Here is a 27,484-nt window from a genome sequence, read left to right on the forward strand (position 1 = left end):
GAGAACGACAACACAGCGCTGACTTCAACTGGTTTTTATTAGAGAGTGACACAATATATATGTACGAAAAGTGGGCGTGAAAGAGTTGATAACTGCTGAGTTTGCACGTGGCGTAACACGCCGAACGCAAAGTTAAAAGGCGCACGATAACAATATAGGTCAAAGCAAGGCAGAACGGCAGAGCTATAAAAAATAAAGAAGCGAAAAACGGGGAGGCATGTAGGTAAAAACAGTTAAAGATGGCACGATCCGAAGATACATAAACTAAAATCGAAAAAAAGGCCAAAGGGGGCATTAAGAGCGATAAAAACACAAAAGGGGCATTAAGAGCGATAAAAGAATCAAAAGGACAATTAAGAGCATTACAAGACCAAAAGGGCATTAAAAACAGAATACCTAAAACAACCAAGGCCAGGCCGCTAGAGGCTGAGGAGTGTACCCGGAATCTAAACATTAAAACTACTGTGCGTCTGGTTCAAATATTCTAACTCGCGTTTAGTCAGGGCTATTGAGGGTGTGCTCACACAATTTTGACCTAGCTTTAGAATGTGAGCGGCTTCTATGATTTCGCGTGTGAACTGATGTGCATTTCTCGCAATTTATGAAGGGATGACTCACAGTGCTGAGAAGGACATTTTAGGCAGTGAACACCTAGGTTTCTTTTCGTAGTATTGTAAACACTGTTTGAGTGTTCCATAAGTAGTTCGTTTAGGCAACAACCGGTTTGCCCCACGTAGTCCTTGCCACAGCTCAGGGCAATCTTATAGACGACATCAACTTGGCAGGGAACGAAAGGTGCCTGGTGCCTAACAGGGCAGGCTGGCTTTCGCACAGCCGGGGCATTGACTCTGCGACAAAGCTTGGAAAGCTTGTCAGGTGCCGAGAACACAACACGGACGCCTGCCTTTTGCCCAATCCGTTTGAGCCTGTGGGAAATAGTATGAAGGTAAGGCACCACAGCAACCTTGTGTTGATGTTCAGGAGAAGCTCTCACTTGACCCCTTTTAAGCTTCTGCAAGACAGATCCTGCTACTGAGGTCAGCAAATGCTCAGGGTAGCCAGCATTGATCAGCCGCTGAGTTTGCTCATCGATGTTCCGGCCCATAGAGTGCACACAGGACTTCATTAGGGCATTTGTGAAACAAAGGTTCACAATGCCCCTCTTAACAATCTTAGAATGGGCTGAACTGTAGGGCAACAAGGACTTGCCCCCTCTCGGCTGGTACCAACAGCACAGGTGGTCATCTGCCCTGGATAGCCTTAAATCAAGAAAGCGTAAAGCTCCCTTATCCGGTACCTCATGGGTCAAAACAAGGGGAGAGAGGCACTGTTCAAAGCGAGAAAGCACATCTGAAACTGAGCTCTGAAAAGTACATTCGTTACTAGCCTAAAGGATTAAGTAGTCATCGACGAATCTGAAAATCTTCACAGGAGCTGACGAAGATATCTGCTGTTCTAATAGTCGGTCATGATGGGCGAGATATATATCACTTAATATTGGAGCACTGCAGGAGCCAATGCACACTCCGCACTTTTGAATAAAAATGCTTTTATGCCATGAAACGAAAGTTGAGCTAAGGTAAACTGTCAAAAGTTCCAAGAAGCCGCTCACCGAGATGCCACAAGAATTCTGGAAGGTAACGGATCCAAACGCATCGATACAATTTTGAAGACACAAAAGAAGCTTGTCGTGTGGAAGTGAATAGTAAAGATCCTTAATATCGACTGAAAAAGGTATTAGAACATCAGTGGTGTCTTTTAAGAAATGAAAAATCTGTCTCGAATCTTTCAGAAGGAAAGGATCATCTACGGTCAGCACTTTGAGTTTTGTTTGGAGGAATAACCCCAGGGATTTCTACCAAGTGCCTTTCTCGGTGACAATTGCCCGCAATGGACAGTCAACTTTATGCGTCTTCGCAGCGAAAAATACGTCCAAGCTTTTCTTGTCTGCTGCATCTATGCTAGCAACCAGTCGGTAAAGATTTAGGCGCTTGCAAACTTGCTTAGCGTTTGATTTTACCCTGGAAAGGGAAACCTTATCGCGCCGTATGAAAACAGAAGCTAGAGCTGCAGCTGCCTTTTCACCAAACAAACCTTTGGGCAGGACCACAAAGCCATCTTCTTTGTCTGTTTGTCTGCCACCAATAACGAGAGCTGATGTCCTCTTAAAAATGAAGCGACATAATTGAAGGGCCTAGTTTTGTCACTTAACTTGTAACGCGACAACACTTGAACATCTTCAGACAAACAGCTAGAAAATTCAGAGTCCGGAGCATGTTTTGCGACCTGTCTCACCATGCTGAGTAGTTCCGGGGGTGACTTCTTGGGTTTGACGGCGTATTTCGGGCCCAGGCTGAGAACACGAGTCACTTTGTTCTGGCAGCACCACATTCCCAAGCGTATGCACCTTATTGTTGAGGCTTGCGTGCTGTTTCGGTGTGTTGGCACGAAGGCAGCAGAGCTCATACTGCCATAGGGCTTCTGCAGTTCTGTCAGCGAGCGCAGAAAGCTCCCGCCATTTCATCTTCGTTCTTCGCGAGTTGTCGAGGCGGTGAAGGTGCAAGTACAGAGCCTCACGGTAGAAACGTGCTTGTCGTTGCACTCGGACCGAAGTATCTTCATGATTCTTGTGCCATGATAAAGGGATGGTTGAAAGCCTCCTAGGAGAGCCTTAGTTCCGTGAGGAAGGAACTTGACACGAACGCAATAAGCCAGAGAACGTGCACAGCAAACAGCAGCTGCCAAGAGAGCAACGAGGCGAGATCGGTCGGAAGAGAAAGACATAAAAGGGCCCGAGCCACTAGAAATACAACTTGCAAGGGTAAAAGAACGGGCTAATTGGTAAATCATCTTGGACATCAAACTAGCGCACTTCAAAACAAAGACACAGGAAGAGAACGACAACACAGCGCTGACTTCAACTGGTTTTCATTAGAGAGTATAACACAATATATATGTACGAAAAGAGGGCGTGAAAGTATTGATAACTGCTGAGTTTGCAAGTGGCGTAAAACACCGAACGCAAAGTTGAAAGGCGCACGATAACAATATAGGTGAAAGCAAGGCAGAACGGCAGGGCTATGAAAAATAAAGAAGCGAAAAACGGGGAGGCTTGTAGGTAAAAACAGTTAAAGATGGCACGATCCGAAGATACATAAACTAAAATCGAAAAAGGCCAAAGGGGGCATTAAGAGCGATAAAAGCCAAAGGGGGCATTAAGAGCGATAAAAACACAAAAGGGGCATTAAGAGCGATAAAAGAATCAAAAGGACAATTAAGAGCATTACAAGACCAAAAGGGCATTAAAAACAGAATACCTAAAGTAACCAAGGCCAGGCCGCTAGAGGTTGAGAAGTGTACCCGGAATCTAAACATTAAAAATACTGGGCGTCTGGTTCAAATATTCTAACTCGCGTTTAGTCAGGGCTATTGAGGGTGTGCTAACACAATTTTGACCTAGCTTTAGAATGTGAGCGGCTTCTATAATTTCGCGTGTGAACTGATGTGCATTTCTCGCAATGACAGTGCATTTATGAAGGGATGGCTCACAGGGATGAGAAGGACATTTTAGGCAGTGAACACCTAGGTTTCTTTTCGTAGTATTGTAAACACTTTTTGAGTGTTCCATAAGTCGTTCGTTTAGGCAACGCTCGGTTTGCCCCACGTAGGCCTTGCCACAGCTCAGGGCAATCTTATAGACGACACCAACTTGGCAGTGAACGAAAGGTGCCTGGTGCCTAACAGGGCAGGCTGGCTTTCGCACAGCCGGGGCATTGACTCTGCGACAAAGCTTGGAAAGCTTGTCAGGCGCTGAGAACACAACACGGACGCCTGCCTTTTGCCCAATCCGTTTGAGCCTGTGGGAAATAGTATGAAGGTAAGGCACCACAGCAACCTTGTGTTGATGCTCAGGAGCAGCTCTCACTTGACCCCTTTTAAGCTTCTGCAAGAGGGAGCCTGCTACTGAGGTCAGAAAATGCTCAGGGTAGCCAGCATTGATCAGCCGCTGAGTTTGCTCATCGTTGCTCCGACCCATAGAGTGTACACAGGACTTCATTAGGGCATTTGTGAAACAAAGGTTCACAATGCCCCTCCTAACAATCCTAGAATGGGCTGAACTTTAGGGCAACAAGGACTTGCCCCCTCTCGGCTGGTACCACCAGCACAGGTGGTCATCTGCCCTGGATAGCCTTAAATCAAGAAAGCGTAAAGCTCCCTTATCCGGTACCTCATGGGTCAAAACAAGGGGAGAGAGGCACTGTTCAAAGCGAGAAAGCACATCTGAAACTGAGCTCTGAAAAGTACATTCGTTATTAGCCAAAAGGATTAAGTAGTCATCGACAAATTTGAAACTCTTCACAGCAGCTGACGAAGATATCTGCTGTTCTAATAGTCGGTCATGATGGGCGAGATATATATCACTTAATATTGGAGCAATGCAGGTGCCAATGCACACTCCGTTCTTTTGAATAAAAATGCTTTCATCCCATGAAACGAAAGTTGAGCTAAGGTAAACTGTCAAAAGTTTCAAGAAGCCGCTCACCGAGATGCCAAAAGAATTCTGGAAGGTAACGGATCCAAACGCATCGATACAACTTTCAAGACACAAAAGAAGCTTATCGTGTGGAAGTGAATAGTAAAGATCCTTAATATTGACTGAAAAAGGCATTAGAACATCAGTGGTGTCTTTTAAGAAATGAAAAACCTGTCTCGAATCTTTCAGAAGGAAAGGATCATCTATGGTCAGCACTTTGAGCTTTGTTTGGAGGAATAACCCCAGGGATTTCTGCCAAGTGCCTTTCTCAGTGACAATTGCCCGTAATGGACAGTCAACTTTATGCGTCTTCGCAGCGAAAAATACGTCCAAGCTTTTCTTGTCTGCTGCATCCATGCTGGCAACCAGTCGGTAAAGATTTAGGCGCTTGGAAACTGGCTTAGCGTTTGATTTTACCCTGGAAAGGGAAACCTTATCGCGCAGTATGAAAACAGAAGCTAGAGCTTCAGCTGCCTTTTCACCAAACAAACCTTTGGGCAGGCCCACAAAGCCATCTTCTTTGTCTGTTTGTCTGCCATCAATAACGAGAGCTGATGTCCTCTTAAAAATGAAGCGACATAATTGAAGGGTCTAGTTTTGTCACTTAACTTGTAACGCGACAACACATGAACACCTTCAGACAAACAGCTAGACATTTCAGAGTCCGGAGCATGTTTTGCGACCTGTCTCACCATGCTGAGTAGTTCCGGGGGTGACTTCTTGGGTTCGACGGCGAATTTCGGGCCCAGGCTGAAAACACGAGTAACTTTGTCTGGAAGCACCACATTCCCAAGCGTGTGCACCTTATTGTTGAGGCTTGCGTGCTGTTTCGGTGTGTTGGCACGAAGGCAGCAAAGCTCATACTGCCATAGGGCTTCTGCAGTGCTGTCAGCGAGCGCAGAAAGCTCACGCCATTTCATCTTCGTTCTTCGCTAGTTGTCGAGGCGGTGAAGGTGCAAGTACAGAGCCTCACGGTAGAAACGTGCTTGTCGTTGCCACTCGGACCGAAGTGAGAGCTGCTCCTGAGCATCCACCCAAGGTTGCTGTGGTGCCTTACCTTCGTACTATTTCCCACAGGCTCAAAAGGATTAGGCAAAAGGCAGGCGTCCGTGTTGTGTTCTCGGCGCCTGACAAGCTTTCCAAGCTTTGCCGCAGAGTCAATGCCCCGGCTGCGCGAAAGCCAGCCTGCCCTATTAGGCACCAGGCACCATTCGTTCCCTGCCAAGTTGGTGTCGTCTATAAGATTGCCCTGAGCTGTGGCAAGGCCTACGTGGGGCAAACCGGGCGTTGCCTAAAAGAACGACTTATGGAACACTCAAACAGTGTTTACAATACTACGAAATGAAACCTAGGTTTTCACTGCCTAAAATGTCCTTCTCAGCCCTGTCAGCCATCCCTTCATAAATGCACTGTCATTGCGAGAAATGCACATCAGTTCACACGCGAAATCATAGAAGCCGCTCACATTCTAAAGCTAGGTCAAAATTTTTTTAGCACACCCTCAATACCCCTGACTAAACGCGAGTTAGAATATTTGAACCAAACGCACAGTAGTTTTAATGTTTAGATTCCGGGTACACTCCTCAGCCTTTAGCGGCCTGGCCTTGGTTGTTTTAGGTATTCTGTTTTTAATGCCCTTTTGGTCTTATAATGCTCCTAATTGTCCTTTTTATTCTTTTATCGCTCTTAATGCCCCCTTTGGCCTTTTTTTTATTTTAGTTTATGTATCTTCGGATCGTGCCATCTTTAACTGTTTTTACCTACATGCCTCCCCGTTTTTCACTTTTTTATTTTTCATAGCCCTGCCGTTCTGCCTTGCTTTGACCTATATTGTTATCGTGCGCCTTTTAACTTTGCGTTCGGTGTTTTACGCCACGTGCAAACTCAGCAGTTATCAACTCTTTCACGCCCACTTTTCGTACATATATATTGTGTCACTCTCTAATAAAAACCAGTTGAAGTCAGCGCTGTGTTGTCGTTCTCTTCCTGTGTCTTTGTTTTGAAGTGCGCTAGTTTGATGTCCAAGATGATTTACCAACTAGCCCGTTCTACCACCCTTGCAAGTTACATTTCTAGCTCCTCGGGCCCTTATGTGTTTCTGTTCCGACCGATCTCGCCTCGTTGCTCTCTTGGCAGCTGCTGTTTGCTGTGCACGTTCTCTGGCTTATTGCATTCGTGTCAAGTTGCTTTTTCACGGAATTAAGGCTCTCCTAGGATGCTTTCAACCATCCCTTTACCATGGCACAAGAATCATAAAAAAACTTCGGTCCGAGTGCAACGACAAGCACGTTTCTACCGTGAGGCTCTGTACTTGCATCTTCACCGCCTCGACAACTCGCGAAGAACGAAGATGAAATGGCGTGAGCTTTCTGCGCTCGCTGACAGAACTGCAGAAGCCCTATGGCAGTATGAGCTCTGCTGCCTTCGTGCCAACACACCGAAACAGCACGCAAGCCTCAACAATAATGTGCACACGCTTGGGAATGTGGTGCTGCCAGACAAAGTGACGTGTGTTCTCAGCCTGGGCGCGAAATACGCCGTCGAACCCAAGAAGTCACACCCGGAACTACTCAGCATGGTGAGACAGGTCGCAAAACAAGCTCCGGATTCTGAATTTTCTAGCTCTTTGTCTGAAGGTGTTCAAGTGTTCGCGTTAAAAGTTAAGTGACAAAACTAGGCCCTTCAATTATGTCGCTTCATTTTTAAGAGGACATCAGCTCTCGTTATTGGTGGCAGACAAAGAAGACTGCTTTGTGGTCCTGTCCAAAGGTTTGTTTGGTGAAAAGGCAGCTGCAGCTCTAGCTTCTGTTTTCATAAGGCGCGATAAGGTTTCCCTTTCCAGGGTGAAATCAAACGTTAAGCAAGTTTGCAAGCGCCTAAATCCCGACCGCCTGGTTGCTAGCATAGATGCAGCAGACAAGAAAAGCTTGGACGTATTTTTCGCTGCGAGGACGCATAAAGTTGACTGTCCATTGCGGGCAATTGTCACCGAGAAAGGCACTTGGCAGAAATCCCTGGGGTTATTCCTCCAAACAAAACTCAAAGTGCTGACCGTAGATTATCCTTTCCTTCTGAAAGATTCGAGACAGGTTTTTCATTTCTTAAATGACACCACTGATGTTCTAATGCCTTTTTCAGTCGATATTAAGGATCTTTACTATTCACTTCCACACGACAAGCTTCTTTTGTGTCTTGAAAGTTGTATCGATGCGTTCGGACCCATTACCTTCCAGAATTCTTGTGGCATCTCGGTGAGCGGCTTCTTGGAACTTTTGACAGTTTACCTTAGCTCAACTTTCGTTTCATGGGATGAAAGCATTTTTATTCAAAAGAGCGGAGTGTACATTGGCTCCTGCATTGCTCCAATATTAAGTGATATATATCTCGCCCATCATGACCGACTATTATAACAGCAGCTATCTTCGTCAGCTGCTGTGAAGATTTTCAGATTCGTCCATGACTACTTAATCCTTTTGGCTAGTAACAAATGTACTTTTCAGAGCTCAGTTTCACATGTGCTTTCTCGCTTTGAACAGTGCCTCTCACCCCTTGTTTTGACCCATGAGGTACCGGATAAGGGAGCTTTACGCTCTCTTGATTTAAGGCTATCCAGGGCAGATGATCACCTGTGCTGGTGGTACCAGCCGAGAGGGGGCACGTCCTTGTTGCCCTACAGTTCAGCCCATTCTAAGATTGTTAAGAGTGGAATTGTGAACCTTTGTTTCACAAATGCCCTAATGAAGTCCTCTGTACACTCTATGACCCGGAGCATCGATGAGCAAACTCAGCGGCTGATCAATGCTGGCTACCCTGAGCATTTGCTGACCTCAGTAGCAGGCTCCCTCTTGCAGAAGCTTAAAAGCGGTCAAGTGAGAGCTGCTTCTGAGCATCAACACAAGGTTGCTGTGATGCCTTACCTTCATACTATTTCCCACAGGCTCAAACGGATTGGGCAAAAGGCAGGCGTCCGTGTTGTGTTCTCGGCGCCTGACAAGCTTTCCAAGCTTTGCCGCAGAGTCAATTCCCCGGCTGTGCGAAAGCCAGCCTGCGCTGTTGGGCACCAGGCACCTTTCGTTCACTGCCAAGTTGGTGTCGTTTTTAAGATTGCCCTGAGCTGTGGCAAGGCCTACGTGGGGCAAACCGGGCGTTGCCTAAACGAACGGCTTATGGAACACTCAAACAGTGTTTACAATACTACGAAAAGAAACCTAGGTGTTCGCTGCCTAAAATGTCCTTCTCAGCCCTGTGAGCCATCCCTTCATAAATGCACTGTCATTGCGAGAAATGCACATCAGTTCGCACGCGAAATCATAGAAGCCGCTCACATTCTAAAGCTAGGTCAAAATTGTGTGAGCACACCCTCAATAGCCCTGACTAAACGCGAGTTAGAATATTTGAACCAGACGCACAGTAGTTTTAATGTTTAGATTCCGGGTATATTCATCAGCCTCTCGCGGCCTGGCCTTGGTTGTTTTAGGTATTCTGTTTTTAATGCCCTTTTGGTCTTGTAATGCTCTTAATTGTCCTTTTGATTCTTTTATCGCTCTTAATGCCCCTTTTGTGTTTTTTATCGCTCTTAATGCCCCTTTTGGCTTTTATCGCTCTTAATGCCCCCTTTGGCCTTTTTCGATTTTAGTTTATGTATCTTCGGATCGTGCCATCTTTAACTGTTTTTACCTACAAGCCTCCCCATTTTCCGCTTCTTTATTTTTTATAGCCCTGCCGTTTTGCCTTGCTTTGACCTATATTGCTATCGTGCGCATTTTAACTTTGCGTTCGGTGTTTTACGCCACGTGCAAACTCAGCAGTTATCAATTTATTCACGCCCACTTTTCGTACATATATATTGTGTCACTCTCTAATAAAAACCAGTTGAAGTCAGCGCTGTGTTGTCGTTGTCTTCCTGTGTCTGTTTTGAAGTGCGCTAGTTTGATTTCAAGATGATTTACCAACTAGCCCGCTCTTCCACCCTTGCAAAGGGTACAAGCAGGAGTGTGGAAGGAGGGATGGTAGTGGAAAAGGGTAAAGGGTGAAGGAAGAGTGTGTGTTTGCAGTCTGCGCCATAGTGTAGCGTGTTTATTGTCTAGGGAAGGGTGTGGTGGGGGTAGAGCTGGCGCGAGGCTCTGTAGGCCTGCGTCAGCTCTCTGAACGAGTGCATGCGCTCCTACGTAAATCCCCGATTAGAGGCCACCTGAGCTCGGTTTAAATAACCTCGAGCTAAATGGTTGGCAGCCTCGTTTCCGGGATTCCCGGAGTACGCAGGCACCGATATCAGCTCCACATGGCGGGGCGAGGGTGCATCGGGCGAGTCCAGTATGCTAAAAGCAGGGACATGGACTCGGCCACGTGCAAATTTTAGAATCGCTGTTTTTGGAATCAGTTAAAATGTACTGGGCTTCCGTGCGGGTTATGGCTGATGCAATGGCATCTTCCCCTGCAGCTTCTGGGGAGGTGTCTGGGGGGAGAAGTAATGTGAAAAGAGGGGATGAGGAGGAATTCACCACGGCTGCGGTCATCACCCGTGCATGCAGCGTCCACCCATACGGCGTCCTCACCGCCATAATATCGATGGAGCGCCTTTGCACGGGCTCTGCGGCGTTGATCATGGTAAGGTGGATGCATATTTTTCGGGAGAGGCTTGATAATTAGTCCTTGGTGGATATGTCGAGGGATGGAGAGAAGGATGGGGTCGTTAGCCGGTATCCTGATTCCAAGAGAGTCTAGGATATACCGTCCAGTGGATGTTTGCGTGAGTCTGGTGTATTGAGCCTGTCAGTGGGCCTCCACGAGCTCCCCAATTGTGATGTGCAGACCCAGGCCTAGCAATCTGTCTGTGGGTGTGTTAAGGGGAAGGTGAAGTGCGACCTTGTATGCCTTGGGGATCAAGGCATCCAAAGCATTTATGTCGTGTTTGGACAGTTTTAGGTAAGGAGTAGTGTAAAGCACACGACTGAGGACGAAGGCGTGGATGAGGCGACAAAGGTCATGCCCCTATGGTGGCCCGAAACTCTGCGGATGAGGTGCGATGTCGCACCTGCAACCTGCCTGAGTTTCTTTAGGGTGGTGGTGTTTTTACCATTGCTCTGGATGTGTAGGCCCAATACGCGGAGGGTTTCAACCTCCGGTACTGGGCTCCCATTCAGTTCAATAGTAATAGGGGATTGGGGGGAATGGCGGTTTTTAGGGCGGATGAGCAGCAGTGCGGACTTATCTGGGGAGCAAGGCAGTCCGATGCTCCTTGTGTAATTTTTGGTCTGGGTGGCTGCTTGCTGTAAGGTGTCTTCTATATCGCCATCATTGCCGTGAGTGGTCCACAGCATGTTGTCGTCGACATGAGGGTGTGTTTCAGATGCAGGATGTCTGACAGTTTTCGGGAGAGGTATTAGGGTGACGTTAAATAAAAAAGGGGAGAGGACGGACCCTTGCGGGGTGCCGACACTTTGAAGCGTGTAGGAGGAGGAAGAAAGAGGGCCGAAGTGTACCTCAGCCGTGCGGTCAGTGAGAATTGCTCGAATGTAAGTGTACGTGCATGCACCTGCATTCAATGTGGATAGGGCAGTCATGACCGCCTGATGTTTGATGCGATCAAAAGCTTTGGAACGATCCAAAGTTAAAACTGACTGCCGTGGTGTGACAAGGAAATAGTGGGTCAAAAATGTCGCGGGTGAGTTGCAGCATGGCGTCCTGTGCGGACAGATGGGGTCGGAATCCCACCATGCTGTGCGGATATAGATTGTTGTCTGCCATATGTGCTGTAAGTCTCGCTAACACATGTTCGAAAAGCTTCCCGATGCAAGAGGTTAGCGAAATAGGGCGAAGGTTTTTGAGTGTAAGTGGTTTGTTAGGTTGGGTATAAATATAACCTTCGCATGACGCCAGGACTGCGGGAGGCCACCCTCCACCCAGTACTGGTTAAAGTATGCCGTAAGTTGGGTGATCGACTGGTCTTCTAGATTACGAAGCATGGCGTTTGTGATTTGGTCCAGACCAAGTGCGGAGTTTGTTCGGAGACTAAGAAGGGCTGCTTCGACTTCCGTCTCCGTGAACTCTGTGTCCAGTGTCGAATTGGGCTGTCCTGTATACGGGGGTAGAGGTGTGAGGGTTCCCGGAGAGGTGTATGTGTTTTGAAGTGTGTCTAGGAGGGCGTCGGGGTCTTCAATATGTTCGTGTATGAGGCGTGTCACGTGCTGTGTTGTTGAAGTGGCGCGTGTAGGGTCAATGAGATGTCGGAGAAGTTGCCATACGTGTTTGGTGGACAGTTTTCCGGCGATGCTATCACATACTTTTCCCCAATAGGGGGTTTACAAAAGTAAGTCTGGCAACCATGAGCGGCACGCTGATCCCGCGCTGGCAGCCATATTTTGTTTGCTGCATCCGTTCGCTTTGGTTCGCTTCGTGTCCGTCCGTAAGCGCCCGCCGTTCTGTCCGCGCTTTTCACGTTGTAACCTAGTGTGCTGTGCTTGGACCTCTCTTCTGTTACTGGTGGTGTCTGTTAGCGACGCCAAGAAGCGTATTTTGACAGCCCGAGGCGTAGCGGGGCCCACCAGCCGCGCTGCCGAGCGCAGTTACAAACCGCTCTACGAGTCGTGCATGGGCCCCTCGTCGATCCGCGCAGCGTCATCCCTATCCAGGTACAGTATCCAGAGTTTTGTAATGTGCAGAATTTTTTTTTGTCTGGCTGTCTTTGCTATTTACTTGAACGACTATGAGAGATGATCGCGAGTTTGTTTGCTTGGTTTGCGCATTATCGTCGCTCATCCCACTGGTGGATACTTGTTGGTGAAATGAGCGAGGATGCAATTTATTTTGAGATGAAAGAATCGTGCGTAATTTGACGTAAGTTGAATGGCGCTTAGCACTTTTCTGCTTATGCCGTCGACGCAGTAGTTGGCACGGGTCTCGGAAATAATCGGGGGCTGCGTAAAACAAAAAAATATGTCATGGCAATTTCTGCTTCCAGTGAGTGAAGATTGATTGGTGTGCGATAGGTGATGATGAGTTCACAAAATATTTGTAATTAATTGATGAATTATTAAAATAAAGAACAAAATGGAAATTCAGGGTTTAAAGGTATCAAAATGCTAGAATGAAAAACCAGTGCTTGGTGATGGTTATGAAGAAAATTTAGAAAGTGTAATTGAATAATTGAAATAATTGAAGAATGCGTTCAGAGGTGTCAAATTACTCAGAGTGGAAAGGTGATTGTTGATGACCCTGAGTATTGGTGTATAAAAATATAAAACATTAAATAAAATAAAGAAGCAAATTATAGATATATAAAATAAATGAAAGCTAAAAATTTAAAACGTGAACAAAGAAAACGTGTGTGTGTGTGAAAGAGACGCTATCGCGTCATACCCTTAACGGCGGAGCTTAAGTGTCCCCCAAATTTTATAACAGTATTATATAATATAAATCTGACTTTATGAACACAGCCAGTTGCACCAAGCCACTTCGCAGTAATGTGAGTTGAGTTTTCAAATTTATTTTAGTTTCAGCCTATTTCCTCTTCCTCCGAGTTCCTCGAAGCTTCCCATGACAGCGCTTTCATATGAGATTAAGGGTTCAAATGTCTACTGTCTGAGAGAGCGAATAAACAAGAAATTGGCATATTTACAAAATCAACTGAATTTCAGGTGGCTGTCAATTAGCGAACCATCGGGTGACTCGACAAAACACACAAAAGTGAAGCGCACGCTTCGTTATTTTATCGGCCGCGCTGGCAGTTATGCAGGCACAGAATGTAAACCTGAGCTGCGCGCTCTGGACGCGGACCGGACTTCGCATGCATTATCACGTGATAACATCTTTCGAAACGGGCTGGACGGGAGCATATTACAACACACTAGTGCGATGTCATCTTTTCCTGCTTTACTAGACGCCGCGGGTTTGGCAGCGGCTTTGGCAGCATGAAACACGCATTTCGGGCGCACTAGACAGCCGTATTGCTCTCTGCACCAAGCACTACTATTCCGTACGACTGTGAAAAGTAGTTTCGGTAATCATGACCTTGTCTTAAATCAAATACACAATGGTAAATGCAACCTACGTACAAAAGGTTTCAAAAAATGTATTTGAAATATAGCGTTCGTTATACATGCATTGCTACTTGTCCCGTGTCCTCCATCGAAGCACAAGCTTATTCTTAAAGTTAACAAGGCTCCATAGCACGCAAAACAACCTTGCTATTTCAGGTGATAGCACGTTCTGTGAGCTCGCTCCGAGTCAGAGGAACGTGAAGTAATGCTTTACATGATGCAAGTGACACTTGTAAAGCCGATTAGGATTGCAAACGAGCGGTCGCATACACGCGTATACCTTGTTTCCGTGTGCATCTACGACGGTGCGCTTGCTGCAGAAGATTACGCAGCAACATGCTGACATCATTCCGAATAGAGCTTGGTGTAAGCAGCGACTGCGGTGATGTTAAAAAATGAAACAATCGCTTGTGATCATTCCAATGCACCTCGCGGTGCAAGCACGGGTTCCACGAAGGCGCACGTTGACAGCGTACTCGATGGGAGGCGCGGACGGACTGAAAAAAAACATGGCCGCCGCGCACAGTTTCTGTCTCGCGCTAGCTTTTGTAAAGCCTCTATTGGATCTGCACAGCTCCTCAGAATATTCTTCTATTTGTGTCTGAAGCGCTGCCAGCCGCTTTTTAAGCCGTCTGTTGTGTTTATTGTTTTTCCAGCGTCCCAGGATGCCATGATAAGCCTCCCAGAGGTGGGCTAGGCGTGAGTCAAGGGTAGGGGTTTCGGTTGTAATTTCTATGTGTCGCGTGTTGTGGTGAACGTCATTCATAAGCGATTGCACCCAAGCGTCGGTGTCTTTGATCGGAGCGTCTGAATGGGCGGTTCGCGAAGCGCGAAAGGTATCCCAGTTAATGAGTTTGTGTGCTGTGTACGTGTGACGGAGAGGTTTGTACGGGCACGGCCGCTCGATGGAAGCGCACTAGGTGCGGCCTGCTACGTCGCCTGAAACCGGCGGGAGGCGCCTACTTCCAGTCGCCACCGCCGCGGCGCCACCGTTCGGGGACAGCCGCGCGCGGAGAAATGCGCCTGGCTGCGCTTTGAGGGAGGCGTCGGCGTGGTAGAAGACTTATTTTAAGGATATAAGAGCTCCGCTTCACACAATTTGGCAACAAGAATTAGTATATACTGTCATGTCTAGTGTGACCATGTCAGCACTTAGCACTTGCTCGACAAGGATGTATACTGGAGTGTACCCCGAAAAACTTATAGTGACGGTGGTTAGGCCACTCGATTGGAGAGCTCGCATTACCGTGATGTTGCATTCGAATCCAATTGTTCGTCACATTAAAATGTGACCCGGCTGGGAACAATTCGAAGCTTTTCAGCTGCCATGGTAGCCTAATCCTTAACCACTTAATTAACTATGTCGCGAATTCCGTCTGTCATTTTCATACCATTTACTCATTCCTGCATACAGCTTTTATACACAAATTGATGTCAACTTGTTATAAGCTGCCAGCGCTATCCAAAAAAAAAATGTCCCCTATGGGCAACCTCTGTGAAAATGCGACATGTAACCAATCTTTCTATCTCATTGTGACAAATTTTACGGTGGAAATATGAAGTTGTTTATTAGGTTAAATCTAGATGATAATCCGGGATCTTCGACTCAGTTGGGGACCTTAAACTTTCTACGCCAGAACGCTATCCGTCATGGCTTCCCGCATTTTACATGACCGGACAAAGTAAGCGCGCCTGATAGAGCCGGTCTGCCTCACGGTGCTAAGTATATGCACCAAAAGTGTTTATTACTATTTTTATTGGCTGCTCGCAAACCCATACAATTTTGCTGGTTTGTAATTTTCAATGGAAGAACGCGCATCGAGTGTTGCTGTTGCGAAACTAATTCTTAGCTGCGATCACAAGAATGTTCACGCGTCAGAGCGCAAGGAAGAAAATTACCAATCGCAGACGGAAAACCCTTCTTGAGAGAGGTTTATGCCATAGCCATAAACATTGCTCCACTGTTGAGTTGACATTTCCAGCCCAGCTCGCTATCAGTGGGGGCAGCAACTTGACGATATCTTTCATAGCGCCTTAGCATGGGCACGATCATTGTTTTTGTAGATTAGCTGCAGGTACTGTGTACAGTGAGAAAACAATGATGAAACCAAAAGTTTACACAGCTTGCTACTTCGCCGGACCTCTTCAGACTTCATCATCCTGTTAATGAAGGTGCTCATAAGCTGACAAAGCTTGATTACTTCCTTTGCGGGGTACATCAAGCCTCCATTGTCCTTGGTTTTCATTAACCTGTAACTGTTCTAGTTGACTCATATTTCCTGCAACAGGCTCTTGCTCGACTGACATGTCGCCTCAAAACCATTACCAAATATTGCATAAATTAAGCAACAACCTGGTAGTGATAAACAAAACTTGGGGTCCTTAAGTCTCCTTGAGAAGCCTCGTTAGAGTGCCCGCACTTTGCTACCTGCTTATTCACCGTATCCTGTAATTGCTGCCTCTGTCGCATATCATTAGAATTCAGCCTTAAGCCACGGCATTATATGAAATAGCACCCTACACACAGCTATATAAAGCCCCTCTTTACCGAAGCCGTACGAACGTGCCCTATAGGAGTATAGTGTGCCTGACTTGGGATCTAGGGGTCCAGCTTTCAATAATTCCCATTTCACCCATACATCTTATTGACTGTCTGGTTTGGCAGCTCCTGCCACATTGAACATGTCATGTGTTCTCATTGCGCCAAAGGTGTCTGGCCATATCACCAACTAAAGTGCCTCATACCAGAGAGGTATTTTTCCGACTTTCCGCCGACAGAGCGGGCGCCGGATTTTCTGTGGAACGTGGCTTTTCATTTTATCGCATCGGCTCAAACAGTCTCAAGAGTATAAACAAATGTTGTATGCACAGGCTCCTTTACTTGCAAGGCCACTCAGACTAGGGCGGCAAAATTTAGAACAAATTGCATGCTTATATAAAAAAAACCCTTCGTAGCTTTTTCTGATATGCCCTCGCAACATAACCTGCGAAAAAAGCTTCTGATGCTACCTCATCGTGTTCATCTGCTTCACAATACATCGTTAAAAATCTTAGTTCACTGGCCAGCTCCCTGGTAACTAAATAGGTTAAACAACGTGACGGGAACACAGGAAAAGAGGACGACACAACTAGCGCGGTTGTGCCGTCTTCTCCTGTGTTCCCGTCACGTTGTTTGCACGGTTAACCTATAATTAATCACCAACAAGTCCAGTCTGCTGTTCCTTGTAGCAAATTCAATGGCAGCTGACAGGGCATTATGCTTCAGCATCTGGACTTTTTAACCTCAGCGCCGCTTTCATTTCAGAGGAAGCGAGTGCATCTTCTACTTCTCGCTGCTGTCTTTGCCTGAAGCGAGCTCAGAAGATAAAATTAGAGGGTCTCTTAGATGTCTCTTAAGCGGAGGATGGCGAAAGCCTACCCTTGTCCTATCATTTGCCTCTCATCGTTTGCCACAGTTTGTCATTTCAAGTCGTCGTTTGATATATTGGTCGTTTCTCAGTCATGATGAGTCTGCCTGCGTAGTCATTATAGCCCTTATCACTCGTAACTAAGCAGGTTACTCATTTAGAATCAGCAGTGGTCATTACATGTCGTCGTTTCACATATTGGTCATTTCGTAGTCATTAACAGTAATCATGAGTCATGCCTAGCTTATATATTCATTACCACACATCGCTAAGCACTTTTACTCATTTCTAATCAATTGCGGTCATTACATGTGGTTTGATATACTGATCATTACAAATCATTTTAGTCATTATTACCCATTATTAGTCATTAGCATTAGTCATTACCTCTATCAATGTCTATTTATAACTTTTATCAATTACCTATCACAATCAACCATTTTCATGCTTAATCTCCTTCCTTGCAGGTCGGCTTTTGCGACTGGCACACCAGTGCACAGATGCGACGCACAGATAACAGGCACAGCTTCTGCGCATAGATTTTCGCTCTATGAGCCTAGAACGGCTTTCGCCTTAAAAAAACAAATGCATCCAGTCTCAACGTTAACGTGCTTGAACACACGCACACAAAAAAGTTTGCGTTTACCCCGCAGACGCGAGGCGAGCGCACCCAGAAAGGAAGCAAACCGCGCGCTCAGAGCTGGCGACCCCGGCGGCGACGTATCCCCGAACGGTGGCGCCCTCAGCAGAAATAGCGGGCGCAACTGTAAACTCCCCAAGGACGCGCTTGCCCATTGACGGCGACGCGACGTAGCAGGCCGCACCCAGTGCGCTTCCATCGTGCGGCCGTGGTACGGGACAGTGATCTGTATAATGTAGTGGTCACTGGCTAGTGTATGTTGTGTTCTGTTCCAGGTAACACTGCGTAGATAGCGGCTCAGCGTCAGATCTGGGCTAGTGTCCATAGTGACACTGTTGCCAATCCTCGTGGGGGTATGGAATGTGTTGTGCACAGTGAGTTAGAGGTTTTTCAGGAGCAGCCAGAGCCTGCGACCTCGATGTGTGTTTTTTTTTGTGTATCCCCAGTCAGTATGCTGACTGTTGAAATCTCCGCCTATCAGCAGCGGGTGCTTCCCTGCTAGCTGATGCAGCTTTCGAAGAAATGTTTCTAACGTGGCCATCGGCTTGGATGGTGGGTGGTATATGTTTGCTATGAAGATTAGTGAGAGAGTATATTTTTTATTTATTTTTTTTATTTATTGATACCTCAAAGGCCCCATTTAAGGGGTATTACATGAGGGAGTGGTTGACGAGTACATGAATCATTCGATGGATGATCTGAAGGTTGATGGGTCGGAATGAAGTACGACGGTGTTTGGCAAGTCATTCCAGTCCCGTGGGGTGCGAACAAAAAAAGATGACAGATGCGCAGATGTCCGGTCAGGTGGAGGGTAAACGGTCTTTTCATGGTGCGTGCGGCTGGATGTATGGTGGGCGGGGCTGATGACAGACTTGAGCAGGGGGTGATGGTAAAACTTGTGAAAAAGGCAAAGTCTAGCAATTTTGCGTCTGTGCGCTAAGTTAGTAAGGTGCGCATTTTGTTTTAGTTCAGTGACACTTACATGATAGGAATAAGCCGAGTAATGAATCTTGCCGCGCGATTTTGTGTTGCTTCTAGTATGCTGGAAAGATTATTTTGGTAAGGATCCCAGACAGCGCATGCATACTCTAGTTTGGGACGAATAAATGTTAGATAAGCTAGTAACTTAACTGATGGGGGAGTTGCGCGCAGTGTTCGCCGAAAAAAGCCGAGCACGTGATTAGCATCGTTAGTTACCTGCGTTATATGATGGGACCAATTTAGATCGCGGGTTAAATAAATGCCTAGGTATTTATACGTTGATACAGCGACGATTTCGGTGTTGAAGATAAGGCATTTTGATGATGGCAGGGAGCGACGACGATAGAAAGATAGTAATGATGTTTTCTTTGTGTTTAATGACATTAACCAATTATTGCACCAGGTTGTTACGCTTTCGATTTCTAGTTGAAGAGTTTGGGAGTCATTGCTATTAATTATAGGACGGTAAATAACGCAGTCATCTGCAAACATCCGGATGTTAGAGCGTATGTTAGATGGTAAGTCATTTATATAAATAAGAAAAAGCTGAGGCCCCAGGACGGTGCCCTGGGGAACGCCGGACATAACAGATGTATGTGAAGATGAATATTTATTAGCTAGAACAAATTGTTGCCGGTTAGTGAGAAAGTTGCGAATCCATTCTAAAACAAAGGAATTAAGGTTCAGGCGGGTAAGTTTTAATAAAAGCCGGTTATGAGGAACTTTGTGGAATGCCTTTTCAAAGTCTAGGAACAGGGCGTCAACACTAATGTTAAAATCAATGTTAGAGCTTAGGTCGTTAATGAACAATGCTAACTGAGTGTCGCAGGATAAACCTTTGAGAAAGCCTTGTTGACTGGGGTGAAAAATGTTGACCGATACTAGGAAATTCATAATATGAGAAAAGAGGACATGTTCCATCAACTTTGAAGGAATGCTAGTGATAGATATGGGTCGGTAATTATGACGTGAAGATGAAGAACCATTTTTTGGAACTGGAATGACTTTGCCCACTATCCAGTCATGTGGTACAACACCTGGTGACAAAGACTGTTGAAAGATATGAGACAGTATGATACTAGTAATATGCTTCGTGTTTTTCAATACCTTTGCATTGATGCCGTCAGTGCCTGTTGATGACGTTAGTTTTAATGAGTTTGTAAGTTTCAGAATACCATTGTGTTCAAAACTGATAGCAGGCATTAGCGGGAAATCAAAGAAAGGGAAGTTAGGGAGATCACCGTCTGGTTCGTAGGTGAAGACAGAACTAAAGGTTGAGTTCAGAACTTCAGCTACGTCTTGTTCTGCGATAGGGTTACTGTCATCGTCGCAAAATGTAAGGGGATTGTTGGAGTCGGGATTGATGTGTTTCCAGAATTGACGAGGGTTTGTGCTAAGCATATTAATGTGTGATGGGTGATGTATAGGTTCTCTGATCACGCATAGCATCTGCGACGTAATGTGATAAGTTTTATACGTGATATCGCGATGAATGAGTGTGGGCACCCTGTGTGTGTTGGTGCTGTCAGAGTGTGTCGATGTGTAACCCGGGATTGATGCCTGGTGTGCAGTCTCTTATTCAAGAAGTATGTTAGGGGTGGGGGAGAGGGTGGGGAGAAGTTGCAGAGGTGCGCGTTTGCCCCGGAAGCCGCGGCAATTCTAAATTAAGATGGGGGGAAATTATTGGTCTGCCCCGCCATACTGGAGTGTAGGAGGTTGAAGGAGGGGAAGGAGACAGGCGTCTACTGGTATCTGTTCTTCGGGGGAAAAGGTCGGCTGAGCTTGCGGTGGGAGAGTGTGGGCAGTGGGAGGGGTGAGAAGTTGGATGAACCTATTTTCCATTACTTGGACCCTTTTGTTGAGCATCGTGTTCATGCGCTGCTCAGCTTTTCGGTAAGGGCGGCGGCAAGGTGACTGAATTTAGCCTCAAGGCGGGCATCTAGTCTTTTTAGTTTGTGGCCGAATTTGGCATCCATTGCGGCAAATCTAGCATCTATTTCTGGGGACTTGAGGGTAGGTGTGGCATGTGAGGTGCGTCGTTTTTGTTTTGTTTTTTTGTATGGGGGATACTCGAAGGTTCTATGTAGGAGGAGGTGGGATCAACGAGGGGTGGTTGGATTGAGAGGCTATGGAGGGGTACTTAGGAGGGAGGAAAGGCGACTTACCTCGTCCCGTAAGGCCCAGAGTTCCCGGTCCCTGGGATCTTCTTGCAAGGGCTGGGCTGGCAGGAGATGGCCGGTGGCGTTGCCGGAAGCGCTGTAAGCCCAGCACAGTTGTGCGTTCTTGCAGCTTTCCTGTCGGCGTCTGGATTTGGATCTCAAAGTTGAGCAGTTGAGTCTGTTGGTTTTGCGCTCCGGCTGATCGCTGCGGGACTGCCTCAGCGTCGACGGTGGAGAGAACGTATTCCGGGGGATGATAGTTTACGGCCCCGTGCTTTGCAAGTTCCAGTCCCAGTCCCATGTGGGCCGCCACAAAGACTGCAGCTGGGGGTGCATGTGGGGACATCCTCCCGGGGATGGAGGTTCCTATATGGCGGTTGAAGCAGGAGGACACGCGTCACTTCGGCTCCGCAAATTTTCACCGATTTCACCGGACCAACGCTTTTTCGCCACCGGATTTCATTCGGAACTGGAAGACATCAAGTGCTGGATCCCCTACATGCCAAATTTCAAGCGGTAGGACCATATTTTCGAATCTTTACCGGACTTGAAAGTTCCAAAGCGGGCGCCAGCCCGCTAACCCTGACGGGACGCGCAGCACGACATCGGGAGAGCATGGGACGCTAGGCTTATTGACGACGGCGGCGCCTAGCACCGACGCTTCTTCAAAGAGAGACCATATGGCAGGGCCAAGCCAAGCCCCAAGTGCGCCGCCACAACCACCAAGTGCCCTCCTTGACGAATTCCAAGGGATGGATGAAGACGACTTTGGAGATGCCGAGTCAGGAAGCGAAGACGGAATCCCGTCAGATTCCTCATCGGAGCGCGTCGGGTACAACAATGATGCCAGTTGGGAGCTTGTTCAATCCAAGCGCCAGAAAAAAAAAGCTTCAGAGACAAGGACAACGGAAAGGCACGGGAACCGACCCGGACACCCAACCTCATGATGGAAAATCACTGGGTAATGCGACCGGCTGCAACAAGACCGGACAGGTGGAGCAGAGGAGGCCTCGGCGAAGACTGCCGCCACTCCCCAAAAAATGACATCAAAATAATTTTTCGACCCAAGAAAGGACTCATGGTGAAATCACTCACCACACACCAAGTAGCGCGCGCCGTTATCATGGCGTGCGGCCAACAATGCAAGGACGAGGACATACTTGTAAGACTTCGTACAGGATCAAATATCATTGTCGTTAGCACCCCACATGAAGAAACGGCTCACCTGGTGCGGCGCATTACCCGCGTTAATTCGCCGGAAAGTCGTACGAGGTCAACGCTTATGTGCCAGCTCTGGAGGACGTCTTTCGCGGCTTAATACACGGTGTTGACCCAGGTACGTCTCCCGAAGAGCTGAAAGCACACCTACGAGTCAGAACTGAAGGAGTAACCATTATCCAGGCAAGGATGCTTGGAAAATCCAAGACCGCAGTGATCACGTTCTACGGCCCGATCTTGCCGAAATTTGTAATATACTACGGAGGTGAACTACCGTGCTACCAGTACCGCCCCACGAGGCAAGTGTGCTACGTCTGTTTCCAGCAAGGACACCGCTCCGAAGTGTGCCCCACACCGGACATTATTGTCTGCGGACTGTGCGGAGATAAAAATCCGACGAAAGACCATGTGTGCGAGCTCAAGTGCCTAATATGCGGTGAGGCACATCGCACCGGATCCAAAGAGTGCCCCGAGAGACTGAAAAGAGCAAGACCAAAGCCCAGCGGGGAAAGAGGGCGCAGTGGCAAACGCGGGCGACCACGCAAGCTATGGTTCAGCTCAGAAGGAGAGACCTCGAGGAGCCGATCAAGGTCCAATTCCTTCCCACCTCTGTCGCCGGCCGGTTCACAGGAGGGGAACAAACAAGAAAAGCAGAAAAAGAAGCTTTCCCAGAAAGGCGGCAGCAAGGTAAGCTGGGCATCTACCATTGATCCGCACTCGGTAGAAAATAGTAACACAAATAATACAAACAACAAAAATATTCCTGTCAAAGAAGCTAAAGACGAGAGCAGTGATGCACTCAGACGCGAGCTTGAACTCGCTCGACTCAAACAAAATGAGCTCGAACGCAAGATCGAGGAACTAACAAAACACTAAAGGCACAACAGCGGGAGCTTGAAATCACTAGAGCCTTTCCAAAACAGCCACAAGCATCCAACAATGGAGAACTTGAAACACGAATGCAACAGATGATGCAGGATATGATGCGGCAAATCCAATCTCAAATGCAACAGATGCAAGCACAATTTCAGGGGCAGATCTCAGAAATCAAAAGTGATTTTCGAAAACAAAGACATAACGAAAACATTAGGGAAAGAGCGTACAACCGTCCAGCGTTAACGGCGTTCGCTGTCGAACAAGGCAACAGCACGAACACGTAAACATGACCAAGACGCGTCAGCAAGACCAAGAAAACTTAGAAATTTGGCAATGGAACTGCAGAGGCTACCGCAAAAAACAAGCCCTACTAAAACAATACATAAACACACAGCTTACACCCCCCGATGTGATTGCGCTCCAAGAGACTGGAACCAGGCCCTCTTTACAGGGGTACGATGTTTACGAGAGCCAAAACGGAGGTAAAGCAGCCGTTCTAGTCATCAAAGCAATCACCGCAATCAGGCACGATACCATCGCCGACAAGGACATCGAGCACGCGCTTGTCGAGATCATTCCGAAAAGCGAAAGGGAAGGAGCACATTCGTACTGAACGTGTACAGCCCGCCAAGACAAAGAAAAGCCAAATTCTTCGAACTTTTCCACGGAGCACACAAGCTGGCCAAAGAAAATGCACTCATTATCGTGGGAGATTTCGACGCCATGGACACGAGTTGGGGATACCGGAAACAAGATATCAAGGGAAGAACATTAGCGGACGTAGCCGAATATTTTGGCTGTAAGCTAATCACAGATCCCGCGACCCCCACGAGAATCGGTAACAGTGTGAGCACGGACACTTGCCCGGACCTCACGTTCGTAAGGAAGAGCAAGGAATCACAGTGGAAAAACATGATGGAAAATCTAGGTAGCGATCCCTTTATCCTCCGGACGCGAATAGCATCGGAAAGGGTAAGATGCCGGATCGGACAAGCAAAACTCACGGACTGGAACGCGTTCCGCGGGGCTTGCAAAAAATCTGAAGGCGGCATTCAATCCATAGAAGACTGGAGCGGCATGTTGACAGAAACGCGAGACAAATGCACAAAAAGTGTAAGACGAACAACAACGCCCGAAGTAGACGGGCACCTTCTGCGACTATGAGAAGCTAGACGCAGTCTCACCAAAAGATGGCGGAAGCAAAAACACAACAGGAAACTAAAACTAAAGATAGCAGAAGTTACGGCAAAAGCTGAAGAATACGCAGCGCAACTCGCGAGACAAAATTGGGAACAATTCAGCGACTCGCTTAAGGGAACCTTAGGTACGGCCAGAACCTGGAATGTCCTAAGAGCACTAATCGATCCGACCAAAACAAAATCAGAAAACAATAAAAGCATCCACAGATTCATCCACTCCTTTTAGGGTTCGGACACCGAACTTTTAGAGAAGGCACGAAAAAAATGTTTCGGTGATCGCAACCCCTCACGATACCAAGGAACCTATCGCGGAGCCGAAAACGAGAGACTCGACCACCCAATAACTGTGGAAGAAGTTTATGCGGCCATAAGGAATACGACCAGAAACACGGCAGCAGGAGCCGACAGAATCGACAATGCCCTGATCCGAAACCTGAGTGACGACCTCATACAAGAGCTCGTAAGCTTTCTAAACAAACACTGGGAGGCGGAGACGGTTTCCGAAGACTGGAAACACGCCGAAGTAATTATGATACCTAAAACTGGCAAACAGCTCCAAATTAAAAATCTCAGGCCCATCTCGCTCACGTCGTGCCTCGGCAAGCTTTACGAGTGGGTGGTCATGCTCAGACTGCAAAATTTCATGGAAGATAATGAACATGTACCCCATACCATGTTCGGCTTCAGAGCAAAACTCTCGACGCAGGACGTGCTGCTTCAAATACAAGAATATGTGCTCCGCAACGTACCCCGAACAGGTGAAAATGTCATAATGGCCCTTGACATCAAGGGAGCATTTGATAACGTCAGTCACGAAGCGATCCTTAGAGGCCTAGACGACCTGGACTGCGGACGCAGAATCTACGGGTACGTCAAAGCCTTCCTGTCAGATAGAACTGCCACCATCGGCATGGGAGACCTTCGATCGAACAAAATTCACGCGCCAAACAAAGGAACACCGCAAGGATCAGTCATCTCACCTATCCTCTTCAATATAGCTATGATAGGTCTATCACGAAAACTAGAGAAGATCGAAGGCATCAGGCACGCCATGTATGCAGATGACATAACAGTCTGGGCGAACACCGGTTCCCTGGGGGAGAAGGAAGAAAAACTACAGGAAGCGGCCTCCTGTGTACAGAAATATCTCGGAGAAAGAGGACTCGCATGCTCGACCGAGAAATCGGAGCTGCTTCGAGTGTGGAGCGGCAAACAAAACCGGACCGTCCCAACCAGTGAGAACCTGAAACTCAACATCTACCTGGAAGGAATGCCCATCCCTGAGAAGACAACAATAAGAATATTAGGTATGTGGGTTCAATCGATACAACGTAGTAGTCACACTTTTACCTTGCTCAAAACAACAACGCTACAAGTGACACGCATGATCACCCGCATCACCAACAGGCGGCATGGCATGCGCGAAGAGGACACACTAAAACTAGTTAGAAACCTGTTAGTGAGCCGAATTATGTACAGCCTGTCCTACCAGTGAGATACAACAAGCGGATGCCCTGCTACGCAAAGCGTATAAGACGGCGCTCCGATTACCGCGCAACACGTCTACAGAAAAGCTTATGGCGGTTAGATTGCAAAACACATTCGAAGAACTACGCGAGGCGCAGCTTGAGTCGCAAAAACTCAGGCTGCTGCAGACAACGACTGGAAGAGCGCTCTTACAGAGACTCGGATACTGTGAGCAGATGCGAGAATTAGCGAGGACGGTAACGAGCCCCGACGAACTTTGCAAGTCCCTCAAGGTAGCTTCAATCCCGAGAAACATGGACCCTAACCTCCACCAAGGTAGAAGAGAAGCAAGGGCCGATTTTATTCAAAAAACATACGCTCCTCAAGACACGACTGTGTATGCAGACGCGTCCTCGAGAGGAGGACACAACAAAATTGCAGTGGCCACGGTGGTCAATTCGTCTCTACGCGAAGTGACCAGCGCCTCTATCCGACACTGCACAGTAGCAGAGGCCGAGGAAGTAGCCTTTTCTCTAGCGGTGGCGGAGGGCTATAGAGCTGGGCGGTCGCTAACGATACTCACGGACTCTCAAACAGCCTGTCGAAATTTCATGAATGGTCGGATTGGTCGTCACGCGCTCTGTATACCCCTCAAAGCGAGCGACTGAATAAAAAAACACGAAGAAAACAAGACCGGACACAAAATTATATGGGTACCGGGGCACATGGGGGTGGCAGGGAACCAAGAGGCTGACAGGATAGCTCGAGCATACACTACTTTTCGAGCATCCGACGTGTCCGCGGAACTTTTGCCAGCACCCAAGGCATACTCGGCCATACTAGAAAACTATAGAGGAAGAAGAATGCGATATCCCCCACCGCACAGTTCTCTCACCAGAGAGGAAACTGTCATATGGAGACAATTACAGACGGGTTCATACCCAAACCTACACATACTAAACAAAATGCACCCTACCATATACGCTGACAGATGTCCGTGGTGCGATGAAAAACCAACACTATATCACATCACATAGGCATGTCAAAACATAGTTGTGGTCCCCAAAATTCGAAACCCGAGTGCGGAGGAATGGGAGACTGCTGTCCAGCGACCGCTGCGAAGACCAGCAAGGTCTGGTACAGCGAGCCCAACGGGCGGCAGCAGCCAGCGGAGCCCTGGACTGAGGGCAACCGACCATTGTGAAAAAGTGGACGAAGTCGACAGAGAAGACTCTTGTGGATACAACAAGCAGACATCTCTGAAGACGTCCAAAAACCGCCAAATAATACAGCGCTAAATAAAGTTTTTCCTCCTCCTCCTCCCGGGGATGGGACGCTCCACAGCGACGGCACTTGTGTGATCTAGGTTGTACGCACACGTCGGCTCGATGTCCGGGAGTTCGGCAGTTCGTGCTAGCGTCTATATGCCCTCGGTAAGGTGTACACCTGTGGAGGGCTCCTCCATAGAGGATGGCACGTGGGACAGCACCAGCACGGAAGGTAATCAGTATGGAACGCGAAGCGCCCATCCAGCGTGCGTCAAGTATGGGTTCTTCGGGGTTGCCGACGATAAGGTCTTGCAGGAGCGCTTCTGGGGTCTCATTCCAATACGCATTGGAGATAACTCCGCGCACTGATCCGTCCGGTGGGGCTATGTAGGCTGCCACTGCAAAATCTTTGGCGTCAAACTGGATGGAGGTAATACGAACCAGCGTGAGTGCATCGGCTCGTAAAGGCGTGCTCACAGTGCATGTATTGTTGAGTGGGTGTACCCTGATTTGGATACGCATGGGCTCCTTAAGCTGGGACGCTGATTTCAGGATGGCCTCCCGCAGCTGTCTGGGTGCAATTAGAGTGAGCTGCAGCGCGCCTCGGGATATGTAGACCACTTTGTAGTCATCCACCGGAAGCGGCGGCTGCTGCCGCGAGCGTTGTGCAGCCGCACGCATAGCTCTCAGCTGAGCT

This window comes from Amblyomma maculatum, chromosome 10, assembly GCF_055883805.1.
Source record: "Amblyomma maculatum isolate TAMU_Amacu chromosome 10, ASM5588380v1, whole genome shotgun sequence".
NCBI lineage: Eukaryota > Metazoa > Arthropoda > Arachnida > Ixodida > Ixodidae > Amblyomma > Amblyomma maculatum.